This window comes from Poecilia reticulata, chromosome 12 (assembly GCF_904066995.2).
Source record: "Poecilia reticulata chromosome 12, P_reticulata-male-v2, whole genome shotgun sequence".
NCBI classification, from domain to species: domain Eukaryota; kingdom Metazoa; phylum Chordata; class Actinopteri; order Cyprinodontiformes; family Poeciliidae; genus Poecilia; species Poecilia reticulata.
In genome coordinates this window covers 29200720-29221490 of record NC_088841.1, presented here as the reverse complement: position 1 = coordinate 29221490, position 20771 = coordinate 29200720, and the positions used below count along the sequence as shown (strand labels likewise).

The window sequence follows — 20771 nt, the reverse complement described above, 5'->3', positions numbered from 1 at the left end:
GTGTTGGTCTATGGGCTTGATGCATGCACCGGTGCATCGGTGTTGCTGGACCCATCACTACATGTAGCTCATAAGCATGATGTTACATAAAACCTAAAGATAAAATGTACACTTGTTGTCATTTATAAAGCTACAATTTTACCGGTCATACTCCGTGTTTCTCTTTCTTGTTAAAACTCTGACATGTTAAACGTTGGAGGATGGTTGTGGGGAGGATCGGTTCAGCATGAGGCGTTCTGATTGTGTCTTAATGTGACTTTTACTACGAGACTTTATGGAACTCCAGTGGTGTCCAGTAATAAAGAAACAAAGAAAGAAGGCAGCAAACATACATGTTGGTTCCACAATGTTCCCCTGAAAATATGGATAAAATCAGACAATACAGGGTAAAAGTAATTTGAACAGGGGGGAAGCATATAAACAAGTCAAGTCAATAACAGGTCAATGACATGATGCAAGCTGCATTTTTAACTCAGATAACTTAACTTTTTTTTACCAACTTAAATAATACTTTTAAATTGCTGCACTGACCTATTGTAAATTAGTGTTTTATAAATCAACTGAATTGTATTAAGAAATTTCACAATTTTCCAAACAGACTGGACTGAAGAGAAATGATGAGCAACGTGTTATAGGTTGATGAAAGCAAAGATTGGTATTTATTTGGTAACATCAAAAGTTCTTTTTTGAGGCAAAACTAATAAATTACAAATTTCTTCCAATACATTTTCCCACATACCATAACTTGGTGTCTGAGCAGGTAAATTTCATCCCTTGCAATAATAAGAAGCTGTTGTCAGATTCCATGATCTTAAGTTTCGTATACAAACAATTTTCAAAGATATAAGTCATAATATTCTAACGATTAACGGGCTCTGGTTGCTGGTCAACATCTGGCGCTATCTTGTGGAGAATAATTAACATTGGAGCAGATAATTTAAGGTTTCAGCAAAAACTGTCACCTTAATTGGTTCCCTTTGCTAATATTTATTATAGATGGATATTTTTGTTTTCAAATCATACACATTTGGACCAGTTTAACTCATACTTACCCAAAGTTGCTTTATTTTTCAAGATGGTTGTCATGGCGAATTTATTTTTGCACTAAAATCACCAATTAGATGAATCCGTTTGGTGTCGAATCACAGCCTAAATGTTTTAAACACTTTAAAAAAAGAAAACAAGAAGAAGCTAAATATAAATTGCTCCTTTTAAAAATTAGCAGAATTTACACAAACCATTAAAATTATTGTAAAATCAGTGACACAAAGTCTGTGAAGCACGTCTTCATCTCCTTCAGTTGACTAATCCATCCAACTGTTCATCCAACCAACAAACCATCCAACTGTTCATCCAACCAAAAATCCATCCAACTGTTCATCCAACCAACAATCCATCCAACTGTTCATCCAATCAACAATCCATCCAACTGTTCATCCAACCAACAATCCATCCAACTGTCCATCCAACCAACAATCCATCCAACTGTTCATCCAACCAACAAACCATCCAACTGTCCATCCAACCAACAATCCATCCAACTGTTCATCCGACCAACAATCCATCCAACTGTTCATCCAATCAACAATCCATCCAACTGTTCATCCAACCAACAATCCATCCAACTGTCCATCCAACCAACAATCCATCCAACTGTCCATCCAACCAACAATCCATCCAACTGTCCATCCAACCAACAATCCATCCAACTGTTCATCCAATCAACAATCCATCCAACTGTTCATCCAATCAACAATCCATCCAACTGTTCATCCAATCAACAATCCATCCAACTGTTCATCCAATCAACAATCCATCCAACTGTTCATCCAACCAACAATCCATCCAACTGTCCATCCAACCAACAATCCATCCAACTGTCCATCCAACCAACAAACCATCCAACTGTCCATCCAACCAACAATCCATCCAACTGTTCATCCGACCAACAATCCATCCAACTGTTCATCCAATCAACAATCCATCCAACTGTTCATCCAACCAACAATCCATCCAACTGTCCATCCAACCAACAATCCATCCAACTGTTCATCCAACCAACAAACCATCCAACTGTTCATCCAGGTCTGGAGGTGTGTGAATTTCTGAACAAGATAGTACAAAAATATATAAAAACTGAGAGTTACAGACAAGAGAAAATTTTGTTTTGCAAAGGTTTATAAAATCCGAACAATTTCCTGCCAGAAACAAAATAATAAAGGGAAAAAAAATAAAATTATATCGCAGCAGATAAAGAAAACCAAACTCTAAATCTATTGTTAATCTCTTCATGTTAAATAAATGAAAAAATATATTACTTATTAAATATTTAGTTAATATTGCAGTTTGAATTGGGCAGAACTGATCTGATCGTTTCCATAGCAACGATCAGAAGCAAGACCTTGCTCCAGAACTACAGCGAGCTCACTGATGAGGTCATAGATTACATCATGTTCATCACAGCAGATCAAAGACGTTCTGAGGCTTTGAATGCTGGAATCTCAACACATCAGCCAGAATCCAAACGCTTCTCTAAGATTAGTTTCTGTCTAGTGAGTATTTTTATTTTTTGAAGATGCCATACCCTTTTGTTTTATCACTCGGCTTAGGCGTCGGATATCTGGTGACAAAAGGAATGAGGAAGGTTTTTGATCATTTCTTCCCAGGAGACGAATCGGACGAAAGGAGCGGAGACGAATCGGACGAAAGGACCACTCAGGACAACGAAGAGAAAGATTGGTTCTGGGACGGACTTCCATCCCGTCCCACCCCACAACCTGACCCGGCTGGGGATGAAGATAGAGATTTGTTCTTGGACGGATTTCCATCCCGTCCCGAAGCACAACCTGTCCCGGCTGGGGAGGATGAGAAAGATTGGTTCTGGGATGGACTTCCATCCCGTCCCAAACCACAAGCTGACCCGGTTGGGGAGGATGAGAGAGATTGGTTCTGGGATGGACTTCCATCCCGTCCCAAACCACAAGCTGACCCGGCTGGGAACGTTTGTGTAGAACAGGCGGCAGATCCTGAGTCTACAGAGACTTTACAAAACAGGACTGCAGATAGTCGAACTGATCAAACCGACTCAGCTGGAGAGGTTTCAGGGAACGTCACAGCTTCCAAGCTGTTTTTGGGAGGGACTGTTCCCAAAAACAAAACGACCGCGGACAATACAGATCACTCGAAGGATCAGGAAAGACTAAACCACCCAGCATGGGGTGGTTCGACATCTTCTTCTGAAGACAGACTTTGGGCCCAGGTTCTTAACGGTTCACGAAAGAAGAACCACCCCGGACGGGGTGGCTCACCGTCAGAAGAAGAAGACAGACTTTGGGCCCAGGTTCAGAACGGTGCACAAAAGAACAACTACCCCGGACGGGGTGGCTCACCATCGGAGGAAGAAGACAGACTTTGGGACCAGGTTCTGAAAGGTGCACAAAAGAACCATCCTGTACGGGGTGGCTCACCGTCAGAAGAAGACAGACTTTGGGCCCCGGTTCTGAATGGTGCACAAAAGAAGAACCACCCCGGACGGGGTGGCTCACCGTCAGAAGAAGAAGACAGACTTTTGGCCCAGGTTCTGAACAGTTTACAAAGTATGAACCACCCCGGACGGGGTGGCTCACCGTCAGAAGAAGAAGACAGACTTTGGGCCCTGGTTCTGAACTGTTTACAAACGAAGAACCACTCAGGACGGGGTGGCTCAACCTCTTCTGAGGAAAAACTTTGGGACAGGTTCTGAATGGTTCACAAAATAAGAACCACCCCAGACGGGGTGGCTCACCGTCAGAGGAAGACGACAGACTTAGGGCCCAGGTTCTGAACAGTGCTAAAAAGAAGAACCACCCAGGACGGGGTGGCTCAACCTCTTCTTCTTAGGAAAAACTTTGGGACAGGTCCTGAATCGTTCACAAAATAAGAACTACCCCAGACGGGGTGGCTCACCGTCGGAGGAAGAAGACAGATGAGGAGAAACTCTGGGACCAGCTTTTACTGTGTTCCCTACAGAAAAACTGATCCAGATGGTGAAGTTTTCTATGACTTTCTAGAACAAAAAGATTATTTTGTGATTACAGCTGCCGTAAAGATGGGAGCCTCATGACAACGACGGAGGACAACCTCTGTACAAGTTTCCCAACAGTCTCAGAAATTGTTGGCAGTTTTTAAAGCGTTCTGAAGACGACGTGTACAAGAAGGAGATTCATCATGAAAATCAAACACATGAAGAGAAACACCACACGCTGCAGAGAATCCTAGCTAACGATTTCTCCTGCCACTCCTCTCAAAAACAACCAAGCTGGTTTTGGAGAGGAGCAGGAAGCATTGAATTTTGTGAATAAACTATAAAAAGTGAATATCCTGTTTGCAGGTTTCTCTCCGGACGCTCCGGCTTCCTGCTACAATCTAAAGTCATTATTGTTGGGTTGATTAGTCTCTAAATTTTCCTTTGGTGTGAATAAAACATTCATTTTGTGAATAAAACATCAGGGCTGCACAGTGGATCAGTTGGTACCACTGCTGCCTTGCAGTAAGAAAGGCAGCAGTGGTTTGAATCCCAGCCTGGTTCTGTCTGCATGGGGTTTTCTGCTTCTCTAGGTTCATATGTGGGTTCTCTCTGGGCGCTCCGGCTTCCTCCCACAGCCCAATAAGATTTACTGCACTTTATTTTGGATTGGTATTATATTATATTATATTATATTAATATAAAAAATAATCATCAATTATAAATAATCATAAGTAATTATAATTAATCAAAAATAATTACTAACATTGTTATTTTTTATATATATATATATATATATATATATATATATATATATATATATATATATATATATATATATATATATGCAGTTGCCGTTTGCGGATGTTGCAGGACAGCTTAGAGGCTCTCATCCTGGTTGCATAGGAACAGGCTCTAAACACCAGAGCAATAGAGGCTCAGATCTACCACACCAGACAAGACCCAAGGTGTAGGTTGTGCCAGGAGGCCCCTGAGACAGTCCAGCACATAACAGCAGGGTGCAAGATGCTGGCAGGGAAAGCGTACATGGAAGGACATAACCAAGTGGCGGGCATAGTGTACAGGAACATCTGTGCAGAATATGGACTGGAAGCCCCGAGATCAAAGTGGGGAACACCCCCAAAGGTGGTGGAGAATGACCGAGCTAAGATCCTGTGGGACTTCCAGATCCAGACAGACAAGATGGTAATGGCGAACCAACTGGACATTCTGGTGGTGGATAAAGAACAGAGGAAAGCCGTTGTGGTGGATGTAGCAGTACCAAGTGATTACAACATTAGGAAAAAGGAGCATGAGAAACTGGAGAAATACCAGGGCCTCAGGGAGGAACTGGAAAAGACCTGGAAGGTGAAGACCACAGTGGTGCCTGTGGTCATCGGGGTGAATGTAAATGTTGCTCCATGTCTTCATCTAGTGGACTGATAGTAGAAGTGCAGGTTGAACCAGTGAATGTAAATGTTGCTCCATGTCTCCATCTAGTGGACTGATAGTAGAACTGCAGCAGCTGATGCAGCTTCCTCTCCTCTGTAAATCTTGTTTAGCTGCTGCTGCCACCAGCAGACGTGGCTCAGTTTAATGTGCCATGTCTGACCATGTTGGAGGAAGAAGAGAGGAAAACATTCTGCTGCTCTGACCTAAAGAACAGGCCTTCTGATGGTTGGCATTTTATTATCAATTTGGTCATAAAAAGTACATATTTCTGTAAAGACCGTCACTGGTTCTGTAAGAAGGAATGGACCAGAACTCCAGCAATGTATCATGAGAACTTTGTGGAAGGAAACCAGAACATTTGACCCAAATTAGACTGAAGGAAATTCTGACCAAACATGAGGAGATGGATACAAACTTCTGAATATTAAGGTATGAAACTGTCTCCAATATATATTTATATATAATTTTTCTCTTTCTTATTTCTGAATCATGAGGCATTTCACATTCTGGGGTAAAAGTTACTCAAGACATCAATATGTACAAATAATCTGAATTCAGATTTAGGATTAAGTTACTTACTCAATCCTGAGTTTAAGTAAGTTACTTACTTAAGTACGTAAGTAAAGTTTATTCATAAACCGCTTTTCACAGACACAGAATCACAGCACTGTACAATAGAGTTATACAAAAATACACAAAGCCAACAAAAGAACTGCGACTACAACTCCTGAGTTACTGCGACAATGCCTGACCTGTGGCTACAACTCCTGAGGTGGGCCTCCCATACCTGAGCTACGGCTACAACGCGGGGCTGCTGTTGCTGCGACAACACCTAACTGCTGCAACAACATTGGGTTCCCGCTACAACATCTGACGAGCGGCTACAACGCTGGGCAGCTGCTACAACTCCTGAGGTTGCTGCCGCGACAACACTTCACCTGAGCTGGACCTACAACGCCTGACCATCAACTTGTTCAGATTAAACGGAAATGTCAAAAAGAAATACGAAGCAAAGCCGAGCGATAACAGAGGAAGAGTTTGAGGAGATTAAGAAATCCTTAGATTTTATGTCTGATGAGATAGCAAAAATCTCACAACAAAATCTTATAATGAGCTTAATGGGGGAAGTTAAATCATTGAAGAGACAGAATGCAGAGAAAGACAGGAAACAAAAGAAAATACAGTCAACATGGACTCAAACTGCCAGGTTTATATCAAATTAAACGGTTCACCAGAGGAAGCCAAGGTTCTGATCATCAGACAAATTGAAGAGTTGGATAAATATCAGTGAAACAATTGGCTATGAAGATCCTGCAGATTCCACTTCTCTTCCTAACATGGTGCCTCCTCACCCTGACTCTCATACTGACAGGAGGAACCACAGAGCTGTTAGGTTAAAGCTCATCTTCTGAAGTTGGGATATTTTTCCTCCAACAGGTTCCAGAGGAATCACCTCAAACCAGATGTTGGACTGGATTTTATTTCACTGTCATTTGTGAATGTTTCTCATTTTCAACAGTGGAGCTATAAAGGTTGAAAAAGGTTATTATTTTAGAGAAAATCTCATCAACATCAATATTTCCAATAAATAAGAGGCAAAAAACTTATTTGTTTGATAAAGGAAAAGCCTCTCAGACTCTGAGCCCAACAGCACCAAACTACTGTAGTTTATTTTTCACAAACTCACATTTTGGTTTGAAATCTCAAACTCACTAAATTTATTTGACTTTCTGAGTAGGAGATAGTAGACACAACTAAACACAGCTCAATGATTTACAGTGTAGTCATTAAACCAACCTTTGTCCCTACAATTAGGGCTGCCTGATAAAAATGTGACCGAATCATAAAAAGACTTCAACTGAATCCTCATATTTGCTGCCAGGACGAGAGCAAGAAAACCTTCTGCTAAAGGACAAATTATATTTGACATAATTAGTCTTGAAGGTTTACTTCCTGTATTTTTAGACTGATCCATTTGGCTTTTATTTTCTTAAACATCAAGCAATGCCACGACTTTGCAATTTTTATCTAAATTAGTTTTTTTAATAATTACCCTAAGAAATTATTATAGTTACTCACAACCAAAAGTTGTACTTCGGTAAGAGTGGTACTACTTCAACATTTATTTACTCAAGTAAAAGTAAAAAGTTTTCGTCTAAGAAATGATTCAAGAAGGAGTAAAAATCTATTTGGTAAAAATATCGACTGATCAAAACATCATTTAATATTTTAAAATTATATCATCAGACAGAACAAAACATAAAGTTATGAGGACATTTTGGTATTTTAAGGACTAAAACGACAATGATCCATAAAAAAGACAAAATCAGACAGAAGAAAACTAAATATTCAGTTTGGAGCAAAATAATTTAGTTATCAAAATAAATATTTAGTTTGTAAACTGAACTCATTGCTGGGACCATTTTTGCTCACAAAAATTATCCTATATTCCATAAAATCTACATATTTTGATACATCAAATTTCTTGAAAAACAGAAATAATTACCCAGAGATGAACAAAAAAACAAGACCTCTCACTCTGAGTGATTTTAGAATCAGAGCTGAACTCAGACTAAAGAGTCAGATGAGAAAGATTAACGCTGCCCTGCTGCTTCCAGCAGCCTGGAGATGAATCTGAATCTGATCAGAGATGAAGAAGATGATCAGATCATCTCCAGATGATCAGATCATCTCCAGTTTCCTCTTTAAAACTCACAGTTTCAATCTGATCAATAAGTTTTTATCTGGACTTTGTTCTTCATGCTGAGATCATCAGAGCTGCTGCTTCATCACTGAGATCTTCATCGGTACGATCTTTAATGTTTTAGTAGTGCCAAAGTATGGAACCATCTTGTGAGTGAAGGTGTGTGTGAAGGTGTGTATGTGTGTGTTAGTATCCAGATCAGAGAAGGACAGTTTTCCTCTGTCCCAGTCCAGATTCACTCTGATCCGCTGGAGATTCTTCTGGACTGAGAGACGAGTGGAAGGAGCTGGAGGAGAACGAGCTGAATATTTACCTGAATAGAACCATATAAACAACAACAATCCAGACTTTATTCTTCCCTTCCTCTGAACAGACTCTTCTAACACACCAAGTCTCCAGTATTCACTGTCTCCAACATCAACATCCCAGCTGTGGATCCCTGAGTTAAAACCCTCAGAACTCAGAACAGAACCACAGTAATAATCATCAAATCTCTCTGGATTATCAGGACGCTGCTGTTTCTCTCCTCTCCTCCCATTGGTCAGATCTTCAGACAGATGGAGCCATGGACCAGCCGTGTTTGGGTCCAGAACCAGAGGAGTGTAGGTCACCATGGTCTCCATGTTGCTCCAGATGTTGAAGGCCAGGTTGCCCAGATGTTTGGCCTGGTCTATCAGAGCTCCTGAGGGTAGCTGTGGATCCTCCAGCAGGGGGCAGCGCTGGACTCTTTCCACTGCAGCCTTGTAGTTGTGCAGGAATGAGACGTCTGCAGCTCTCAGCTCCTCCTCTGTGGCTCTGACTGTGTCTGAAAGAGCTGCTATCTCTCTGCTCAGAGCCTCCATCTTCTCCTTCATCATCCCTCTCTTCTGCTCCTCTTCCTCCCTCAGTGCAGCCAGCCTGGCCTCCTCTTCCTCTGCTAGAAACTGATGAAGCTGCTTAAACTGCTCCCTAATCTGCCTCTCTGTGTGTCGGGCCTGGACCTTCAGGTGTTCTGCTGTCTGATCAAACTCCTCCTGAACTTTCTTCCTGAGCTCCAGCTTCTCCTTTAAAGGCTCCAGAGTTTCCTGAAGCTTCTTCTTGTGTTGGTGAGCAGCTTCATCGATGGGTCTGAATCTGTGGTTGGTGTGTTTTTCTGAATCTCTGCAGACGACACAAACTGGCTGATGATGGTCCAGACAGAAGAGTTTGAGTTTCTCAGAGTGCAGAGAGCAGAGACCCTCTGAAGCTTTTTGGTTTCTCTGCTGTAACAAAGACTCACACAGATTCTTTAGTGCCAGACTTAAAGGTGGATAATCTTTGGAAGATCTCCTTTTACAAACTGGACACTCTCTTCCTGGTTTCTCTCTCCAGTATTTCTGCAGACATTCCTTACAGAAGCTGTGGCTACATGACAGAAGAACCGGATCCTTAAATATTTCCAGACAGACCGGACAGCAGAGATCATCATCTGATCTGGACGCCATTTTGTCTCAGAGTGAAGCTGAAACCACAGCAGACAGAAAGTCAAACCAGGAAGTCAGTTTCTCTCCTGTAGAAACTTTCTTAACTTACTTTCACGTTGATTTGCTTGTGTTTCCTCCTGCAGCAGTCTGTGTTTCAGCGTCTAGTTGCTCAGTTCTCTCTCAGTTTTCCTTGTTCAGAGTTAGTTTGATTTCAGTCGGAGACGAAGGCAGGAGTCAGAGTTCATCCTCAGGGTGTTTACTCAGTGAGTATTTCTCTATGAACTGTTTCCTGTTTTTCTTGATGTTCCTGTTTGAATCAGTCCAGAGGCGGAGATGTGGCGCCCTCTAGGGGATTTAATCTTAATCTGCAGTTTTATTAAAACACTACAGCTTTTTCTGATTCATGACTTTGTTCCTGCTTTAAGTGAAAATATATTTTTCCTCTCATAAAACTCTTCCAGGGTCTCCACTATCTATGAAATTCAAATGAACACATTTCATGTTCAGTTTCCTTCTGTTTGCTGTTTTTCTGTCAGTTTCAGACTCTGGAGGTGAAAATGATGTTTGGTGTTGAGGAAAGTTTGTCCTGTTTTCAGAACAATTGGATCAGAATCAGAAATGTTTTGATTTAAAATTAATCAATGCCCTGATATTTTTTCAATCTGAAAACTGGAAAACAGTAAATACTCCAGTTTTCAGCTGGAGTATTTTAAAGTTCACATTTACTAAAAATAAAACCAGAGAAGAAGAAATTAATAATATAACAATAAAAGCTGCTGCAGTAAAATAATTACCCTCTAATGATTCAGTGTCTCCTCCTCCATCCAAGCTGGCAAAGAGCAACACAATCATTGCTCTGATTGCAAACTGAGGATTTCAGTGACAGAGTTTTAAACAGATACTTTAGTTCATACTGATGTTTTTACCTTCTAATGGTCAGAAACAGGTGATTCCTCTTTGGTTACTGTGCATAAAACAGAGACTGAACAGCTGAATGAGATCTGAGTCAAACCAATGAGGAAACGTTGAAACATTTACAGGAGATTCTGCTCTGCTGTGACAGAGATGAAGAAAATATAATAGATCCCAGTTTCTATAAGCAGGAAAAGCCAGTCAGAAAAAACTGCATTACAAACTGTAAAACTGTAAAATGTCTCATTAAGTTTGATAAATAAATCAAAAAACCAACTGTAAGAGTCATATTATTTTTAATTTTCCCATAGTGTCCAGAAGAATATTAAAGTCTTTTTCAGAATCTCTGATTTTTGATTCTGTATCTGGCAGCTGAAGGAGGAACAGCTCATCCTGCTCTCTCTCGTCCTTACTGATAACTTTGCCTGTGTATTATTTTTAAAGTCACAATTTTTATAGTTATATTTACATTATCGACATCATAACTGGATCACTTCAGACCTAAAGACTGGGAGATTTTGTCACTTTTATTTTTACCTTACTTTTCTTCATCTCCAAGTTGAACTAGGGCAAAATGCCCCCGTCCGACCCCAAGGACATTAGCAGTATTCTACAACAACTTCAGTATATAGAAATGAAGATTCAACGGCTGGAGGTGAACTTTGAGATCAACGCTACCTGTAGATATGAAACAACTCTTCCTCAAATCAGCGGAGAAGTTGTACACCCTGCAACAAGCAGCTCACCCTGGATCGCTCAGGGCGCCAAGCCGAAACAAAAGTCTCACACTGCAGAACCCATGAGACGACTAACGGGAAGAACCCCTCACCTGGACGAATCAGAGTGGCAGGCTCTGAGCCGAAACCGACCGTCAACTTCAACACCTGCTCCGCCAAAGAATAGCAAACAAGCAGCTGGACCCAAGACGGCTCCACCGACCCTGCTCCCAAGGACAAAGCGACCAGCCCGAGCCTCAAAACATCCTGACTCCGTGGGAATCCCACTGAAAAACAGATTTTCTGCACTCCAGCCTGAGCCTCTGAGTGAAAACCCACCTTCAAACATCAACAATGAAACTAAACCAGCACATCCACCCCCCAAAAGCTCCAAAGGACAAAGTGACCACCAGAAAACGAAATACATGCCAAGAGTGCTTATTGTTGGAGATGAGGCAGTAAATGGAGTCAGTCAGTTTGCAATCCCAAGAAAATGAGAGTGGTTTGTTTTCTTGGTGACACTGTATCTGATTTGACTTGCAAAGTGCTCTCTCTAACCACTGATCAGCCAAACATTGAGACTTTAGTTGTGCATGTTGGAGCCAAATATCTGGCAAAGCAAAAAGCTGAGATTCTGAGAACTGATTTTAATATTCTTCTGGACACTATGGGAAAATTAAAAATGAAGTTATTTCTCAGTGGTCCAATTCCATCGCCTCGATGGGGAGACGAAAAAGGCTGGGCATGATAAACAAATGGCTGATTAAAACCTGCTCTGCCAGCTCAGTGACCTTCATCCATAACCTCAGGATCTACTGGCAGCACTTTCACCTCTTTGGAAAAGGCAGATGCAATCTTAACAAACACGGAATAAGGCTGCTCACTGCAAACATTTTTCATTTTATCAACAACAACAATGTGACCATCGCTTCAGAAGCAAATTGTCCCAAAACAAACTGATAAAACATCGACTGGGGACAGAATGACAGGTTCCCTTCCTCATTCCCCCCTCCCTCATCGTTCTCCCCCTTCTTCCCCCTTTCCCCGTCATTCCTCCTTCCCCTTTCCTCTCTGTTCCTACACGCATTCACTGCTTTCACAAGATACCTTTGAAGAAATGTCTTCCGGACTAGAGTTTATCAAATTTACGGATGGAATAGATCAACAGGTTCGCCTCCGCACGGCTCTCCTTAGCGCTAACAAAGCAGCCCTCACTTCATCTAAGCCACCTGCCTCTGACTTCCCAGAGAAAACGCAGAGAAAAGCACTCTGCGTTTCTGAGGTCATGATATTATCTTTACACCCATCTTCCTCCAGAATGTGTCTGGCCCCCCGGCACCGCATAACAGGACATTACCTGTCCGGATCACTACAGGGAAAGTTACAAAAAACAAAAATACAAAAAACAGCAGTCTTAATTCAAACCTCAGACTGATCCCCTGCCTAAAGGAACCTCAGACTGAAGAGCTTTCAGCCTCCACGTCACTTAAACTGGCCCTTTTAAACACCAGATCTCTCTGTGCTAAAGCTCTTTGAATTAATGATTTCATCACCGAACATAATATTGATGTTTTATTTCTGACAGAAACATGGCTGATTGACAATAGTGAAGCAATCGTACTAATTGAATCCGTGCCTCCTACGTACAATTTTTAAGTGAGAATAGAAAACACAAAAAAGGAGGAGGTGTGGCTTCAATATTTAAGAATACCATAAACTGTAGTAAAATCTCTTTGGGTAATTTTATGTCTTTTGAATATCTTGAATCGAGGTAAAAGGCCACAAACAAACTTTGACACTAACTCTATATAAAACCCCAACATATGTGGAAGGTTTCTTTGCGGACTTGAATGAGCTTCTGTCTCTTATATATGTATTGATTATGATTGCTTGATCATTATCGGTGATTTCAACATTCATGTTGACAACCCCCAAGACCGAGGGACAAAAAAGCTCTGTAATATATTAGAGAGTTTTGGTTTAACACAACATGTCAAACAAGCAACACACACTCATGGACACACACTGGGCCTGGTTATCAGTAAGGGTGTGAATATTTCCAATGTCTCTGTAACTGATGTCGCCTGTCGGATCACTTTGCTGTTTTCTTTGACAGTTCTTTATCCGTTAACCCACTTGGACACAATGCTATTATTACAAAATGTTCTTTCACAGAAAACAGCAGAAACATTTAATCAAATCTACTCTTCTTCCTCACCCTTAAGCTATAATGACGTAGATGAGTTGTGTTGAGGGAAATGATTATTTTTAGTGTTTAACCCTGTTGCGCCGGAGTTTCGAGCGTCTGCCTAAATAAATCTTCCTTATTTTAATTGTAAGTAGTTCTTTAAATGTCCTGTGAGATGATATACTTACCCATGTATCCATAACACCCGGACTTTCAATATCCAGCAAGTTATTTTTGCAATTTACCATCTATTAAACGAGTGCCTCCCGGAATAATTACACTCTCTTCAGCTGCAGCTGCGAAGTTTCCATATTACCCGATACTTGCTGGAAAGTGCAACGTCTGCCCTTTCAGAAACCGTTGGAATTTTTCAGATAGCGCTACGTGTGGCAGAATTATGATACTGCAAATTTAGAGGTGTTGGCACCGACACGTTCCAGTCTAGAAGGGTTAATATAGTTTAATCTTTTTTGAACACATTTCTTAATTTTGTACAGGTTTCTCTTAGTGGTTTGAAACTAAACTATTGCTGGGTAAGTATTGGAAATAACGGAAAGGAAAAATAGATATCTGCAGGTGAACTTCTGCTGGGACCCCTGTGGGGTTATCAGAGGACAGGAGGTCATAAAATGAACATATGCAGGAAGGAGGCAGTATCATTTGAATCACTCTGGGAAAGGGAACTTTGGTCGGTTCAAGCAAGCAGGATGAGAAGTCTTCCAAAACTAACATCTGAGATGGTGCAAAAACATAATATAACACAAAATGTTTTAAAACCAATAACATTTAATTTGTAGGACATTTTCTTAGTTATTAATAGTATGCTCTGACTGGAAATTTGTATTATCTAGTTTTAAAATCATTTAGTGAATGATGAATGTATTTGAAATTGTATCATCTGTGACTATATCAGAATCAATGGAAGTTGTGTGTTATGAAAATGTTTTGTTAAGCATTAGGAAAATTGTCCAGGTTTATGGAGAAGGGGATTTTGGAAAATGATTGTGTTCATTTTTATACTTAGGATTGAACATTATATTAGGTTAGAAAAAGGAAATTTACTCCATTCTATTCTGTTGATTGTATGTATTACTTTTTGGGTTTATTCCAGGACTAAATCTTTGAGTTTGCTGAGTGCAGGAATAGTTATAAATAGATCAAGGAATAGGTTTTCTGGTGGCGTCAATGCTGGGACCTTCTTTGGTCCAGCAGCCTGGACATCATGTGGAAAGTCCTGTTCCAACGAGGGCCTACATCATGGATGAGCATGTGTGATGCTGTGCCCATCTGCTGCTGTTCATCCTTCAGCTTTGTCCAAGCCAGTTCACTTTTTTAAATGTTTAACAAGACATATTGCAGCTGCCACACACTTAAGAGATGCTCTGGTTGCTCTTCAGAGCGTTCTGTACCACCAAGGTCAGGGTGGGCCCTGCACACTGCACAGATACCCACTTATGCTTTTCTGCCTAAATCTTCACTGCTGCTACAATATCGGCACCATTATCCTGGATGACAGCTGTGACTTTCTCAGGTGGAGCATCAAACTTTGCAATAACATCTTCCAGCCACTCTGCAATGTTTGCTGCTGTGTGTCTTTCTTCATTGTTGTCAGACGGTGGGACTCCATTTTCCAGTCCTCTCCAAGAAAGTGGCTTGTCATCCCAAGATGCACCTCTGTGGCAACACTGGTCCAAATGTCTGCTGAGAGCAAAGCTGCCGTCTCTTTAGGATGTTTCTCAACTCGTCTCTGATTTCTTCATACTTTTTCTCCACCGTTTTTACAGAGTAGGTTCTGGAAGGAAGGACATGATGTGGACTGAAGGTGGATATCATCTTCTGGAGTCCTTCATCCTCCACCACGGACAGCAGCTGCATGTCTGTGATGATCAGGTTTTAATGCTGTTTGTGAACTCAGCTGCTTCAACAACCGAACATCCTGGAACTATTTGAACGAAGCTGTTCATCGTACGACTCTTCCATTTACTGAAAAGAAGCACGAGAAAATTATTACTGTTTTGTTCCTTGTTATGCCTTAATAAATATATTTCAGGTGATCTTCATTAGATGACATTAGATTATATTGTTAAGGGAGAATCTACACTTTCTGATAACTCTGCTGCAATCATAGTAGCTTTAGGATGTCAGTTATACTTTATGTATGGATTTAAAACTTTCATTTATGTGGGAGGTTTGATACAGTAGCATGAAAAAAACCCTACTAACTAAATATTCACCCTAAATATTCAATTTACATTAGAATGGAAGTACAGCATTAAATAAATGTGTTTCAGTTTATGCCTTCAATCTGTGGCTGCAGCTTTTATTGTTAACAAACTTACATAAAGTCCTGGATAGTTTTTTACTCACACATTTTACAGACACCAAGTAGCTGCTATGTTTAGTCGGTAGATGAAACGTTAGCAAACAATACGCCTCAGTTTACATTTATAACATGACAGATTATCACACATTTAGATTAACATATTTAGCAAAGAGAACATAAACGATACCTGTTAGCAGCTGTGGACGAGTTCGATGCAAACAGCGGCTGTTTTCTCTTCAGATGCTGCCTGATGAGCTGTTGTGGTTCGTCAATTCTGCTTTACAGTGGATGCATTGAGCTGTGTTGTCTTTTCTCTTTAGACTAAAATGTTCCCAAACGTTGACAGTTTTTGTTGCTTTCATTCCTTCTTCTTCTAAGCATCTCCGTTTCCCTCCTCTTGTATTGATCCGACCACCTGCTGGTGAAGGACATTGTTTCCGGTTCCCCGTTTCACTTCTCAGAACTTCAATGAAACCAAGTCACATCATTTTTTTGTTTTACAACTTTAATTGTTTAAACTTTTGTGGTGGGATGGTGTTCCACCCTCCCCCACGCTGTACATCGGGTGTAGCGAGAGGTGCACCACTGATTGGTGGGCGGGGCAGATGCCTTTAAAGTTGGGCAAGCCGCTGCGAGGTGTGTGTGTCCTTGTTTCCTCCACTGTCTGCACAATTGGCGGCTACATGTTGGCGGTGTTTGATCAGCTCGTCTGATATCGTAAGTGCCATTTTTGCTATCCGGGGCTGGGATCGTGGTTGGTTTTTTTGGGTGCTACACCTGTCGTGCGTTTCCGCAGTGCGGCTCTGCTGGCGTTGCCGGCCGCGGTTGGAGGTTGTTGTGGTGTGTGGCATCTGTCTAGTCCTCACCTACTGATCTGCTCCCTCCTGGTGTAGGCTGTGTCTCCACCCCTGGGTAAGCTACCTGCCATCTAGTTTTGGATTATTTTTATTTTGTATTTAGCATTAATGGGTTTTCTGTTTCAGGCAACTGATTGTGTGGAGCTGCAGTGCTTTGGACGCTCTGCTGCTTTGTCTTATCACTGTTTGTTCTGGCCGCTCTCTGCTGAGCCTGTTGTGGATTGGGCAGGCTGGTGGGCGGGGCATTACTCCTCTGGCCCCCATAGAAGGGCACTTGGAGAGACGACGACAACTTGTTCCATCATTTGAAGTATTTTCTTTTACAGTTTGTTGAAGTATTCATTTGTTTCTTTTGAGTGCTGTGTTATTTCTTTTGTGTTGCATGTTCTTTTTTTCTTGCTTTATTTTGTTGCATTTGCATGGTTTGCTTGTTTTTTTTGGAACAACCCCATCTTGTTTGTCCCTTTTTCTTGTGTGTTCCCTTTTTCTTTGGTTCCGGCGACCAAGTAGTGAGCCCGATGCCTCGGATTTTAAAAGTGTTGTTTTAAAAGAATTTTTAGATAATTGTTTAATGAAGTATTGTACACTGTTAAATCTGTGTTCTGGTGTGTCTTGTTGCTTTTTTAGAAATATCTCCACCTGCTGGTCACACTTTGTTAGTAAAAATTAACTATTTAAAAAAACTATATTAGATGTAAAATGTGTCATTAAGTTTGATCAATAAAACATTAAACCAGCCAGTCAGAAAACCAAATACACTGTAAAACACATGAAGGTGGTTTAACTTGAATATTAAAGTCCATTTACTGGTTATTTTACTTCAAATTCTTGTTTCAATCTTGAATCAAGATTTAAATTAGTAGTTTTATAAATATTAACCTAATCAGTTATTATAGTTACTCATGGCCAGAAGTTGCACTTCAGTTAGAGTGAAACATTTAAACAAAAGTAAAAAGTTTCCATCCAAATGATTCAAGAGTAAAAATCTATTTGGTAAAAAAATCGACTCAAGTCCTGATCAGAAGATCATTAAATATTTAAAAATTACATCATTAGACAGAACAAAATATAAACTTATGAAGAGGTTTTGGTATTTTAATGACTAAAATGACAATTATCCATAAATGTAAGATAAAATAACAAAATCAGACAAAAGAAAACTAAATATTCAGTTTAGAGCTAAATAATTTAGTCAGCAACATAATTATTTAGTTAGTAAAATAAACATATTCCTGGGATCTTTTTGCTCACATTTTCAATAAAATCACATTTTTAAAAAAATCTGTCTGAAAAACAGAAATAATTACCCAGAGATGAACAAAACAAGACCTCTCACTCTGAGTGATTTTAGAATCAGAGCTGAACTCAGACTAAAGAGTCAGATGAGAAAGATTAACGCTGCCCTGCTGCTTCCAGCAGCCTGGAGATGAATCTGAATCTGATCAGAGATGAAGAAGATGATCAGATCATCTCCAGATGATCAGATCATCTCCAGTTTCCTCTTTAAAACTCACAGTTTCAATCTGATCAATAAGTTTTTATCTGGACTTTGTTCTTCATGCTGAGATCATCAGAGCTGCTGCTTCATCACTGAGATCTTCATCGGTACAATCTTTAATGTTTTATTAGTGCCGAAGTATGGAAACATCTTTTCAGTGAAGGTGTGTGTGAAGGTGTGTATGTGTGTGTTAGTATCCAGATCAGAGAAGGACAGTTTTCCTCTGTCCCAGTCCAGATTCACTCTGATCCTCTGGAGATTCTTCTGGACTGAGAGACGAGTGGAAGGAGCTGATGGAGAAGATGCTGAATATTTACCTGAATAGAACAATATAAACAACCATCCAGACCATATATCTCTCTTCCTCTGAACAGACTCTTCTAACACACCAAGTCTCCAGTCTTCACTGTCTCCAACATCAACATCCCAGCTGTGGTTCCCTGAGTTAAAACCCTCAGAACTCAGAACAGAACCACAGTAAATATCATCAAATCTCTCTGGATTATCAGGAAGCTGCTGTTTCTCTCCTATCCTCCCATTGGTCAGATCTTCAGACTGATGGAGGTCTGTACTAGCCGTGTTTGGGTCCAGAACCAGAGGAGTGTAGGTCACCATGGTCTCCATGTTGCTCCAGATGTTGAAGGCCAGGTTGCCCAGATGTTTGGCCTGGTCTATCAGAGCTCCTGAGGGCAGCTGTGGATCCTCCAGCAGGGGGCAGCGCTGGACTCTTTCCACTGCAGCCTTGTAGTTGTGCAGGAATGAGACGTCTGCAGCTCTCAGCTCCTCCTCTGTGGCTCTGACTGTGTCTGAAAGAGCTGCTATCTCTCTGCTCAGAGCCTCCATCTTCTCCTTCATCATCCCTCTCTTCTGCTCCTCTTCCTCCCTCAGTGCAGCCAGCCTGGCCTCCTCTTCCTCTGCTAGAAACTGATGAAGCTGCTTAAACTGCTCCCTAATCTGCCTCTCTGTGTATCGGGCCTGGACCTTCAGGTGTTCTGCTGTCTGATCAAACTCCTCCTGAACTTTCTTCCTGAGCTCCAGCTTCTTATTTAAAGGCTCCAGAGTTTCCTGAAGCTTCTTCTTGTGTTGCTGAGCAGCTTCATCGATGGGTTTGAATTTATGGTTTTGTGTAAATCTGAATGACTGCAGACGATACAAACTGGCTGCTGATGGTCCAGACAGAAGAGTTTGAGTTTCTCCTAGTGCAGAGAGCAGAGACCCTCTGAAGCATTTTTGTTTCTATCCTGTAAGAAAGACTCACACAGATTCTTCAAAGCCAGATTAGGAAGTTGAATATCTTTAGAAGATCTCCTTTTACAAACTGGACACTCTCTTCCTGGTTTCTCTCTCCAGTATTTCTGCAGACACTCCTTACAGAAGCTGTGGCTACATGACAGAAGAACCGGATCCTTAAATATTTCCAGACAGACCGGACAGCAGAGATCATCGTCTGATCTGGAAGCCATTTTGTCTCAGAGTGAAGCTGAAACCACAGCAGAAAGAAAGTCAAACCAGGAAGTCAGTTTCTCTCCTGTAGAAACTTTCTGAACTTACTTTCACTTTGATTTGCTTGTTTTTCCTCCTGCAGCAGTCTGTGTTTCAGCGTCTAGTTGCTCAGTTCTGTCTCTGTTCTCCTTGTTCAGTTATTTTGATTTCAGTCGGAGACGAAGGCAGGTGTCAGAGTTCATCCTCAGGGCGTTTCCTCTATGAGTTTTTCTCTGAACTCTTTCCTTTTTTCCAGATGTTCCTGTTTGAATCAGTCTATAGGCGGAGATGTGGCGCCCTCTAGAGGATTTAATCTTAATCTGCAGTTTTATTAAAACTACAGCTTTTTCTGATTCATGACTTTGTTCCTGCTTTAAGTGAAAATATATTTTTACTCTCATAAAACTCTTCCAGGGTCTCCACTATCTATGACAAAACAACTGGATCCAGTATCAGAAATGTTTTGATTTAAATTCAATCAATGTCCTGATATTTTTTCAACCAAAAAACTGGAATACAGTAAATACTCCAGTTTTCAGCTGGAGTATTTTAAAGTTCACATTTACTTTAAATATAAACCAAAAATAAAACCAGAGAAGAAGAAATTAATAAAATAACAATAAAAGCTGTTGCAGTAAAATAATTACCCTCTAATGATTCAGTGTCTCCTCCTCCATCCAAGCTGGCTAAAAGCAACACAATCATTGCTCTGATTGCAAACTGAGGATTTCAGTGACAGAGTTTTAAACAGATACTTTAGTTCATACTGATCTTTTTTACCTTCTAATGGTCAGAAACAGGTGATTCCTCTTTGGTTACTGAGCATAAAACAGAGACTGAACAGCTGAATGAGATCTGAGTCAAACCAATGTGGAAACGTTGAAACATTTACAGGAGATTCTGCTCTGCTGTGACAGAGATGAAGAAAATATAATAGATCCCAGTTTCTATAAGCAGGAAAAACCAGTCAGAAAATACAGCATTACAAACAAACTGTAAAATGTCTTATAGTTTCATGAATAAATCATAAATCCAACCGTAACTATGTAGGCGGGAGTAACTGTGACTCTCTTAAGGGGGGGGGTTAATATAGCTCCACTCAGAATTGCCATGACCAAGGAACGGTGGGGTCACTAGCTCTTACTACTTCTGGCGTTCCTCAGTAACTTAATGGGGTTAGCAGTTGGGCGTGCT

The 20771-nt window shown here is 40.7% G+C and overlaps 1 long non-coding RNA gene and 1 pseudogene across 1 annotated transcript in view; one reads left to right on the top strand and one right to left on the bottom strand.

Annotated features, from left to right (window-relative positions):
* LOC145554029 (uncharacterized) overlaps window positions 1–20771 on the top strand; it is a 217841-nt gene that overhangs the window by 109201 nt on the left and 87869 nt on the right. The gene's annotated exons all lie outside the window — the stretch shown is intronic.
* Window positions 7138–19571, bottom strand: LOC145554311 (uncharacterized; annotated as a pseudogene).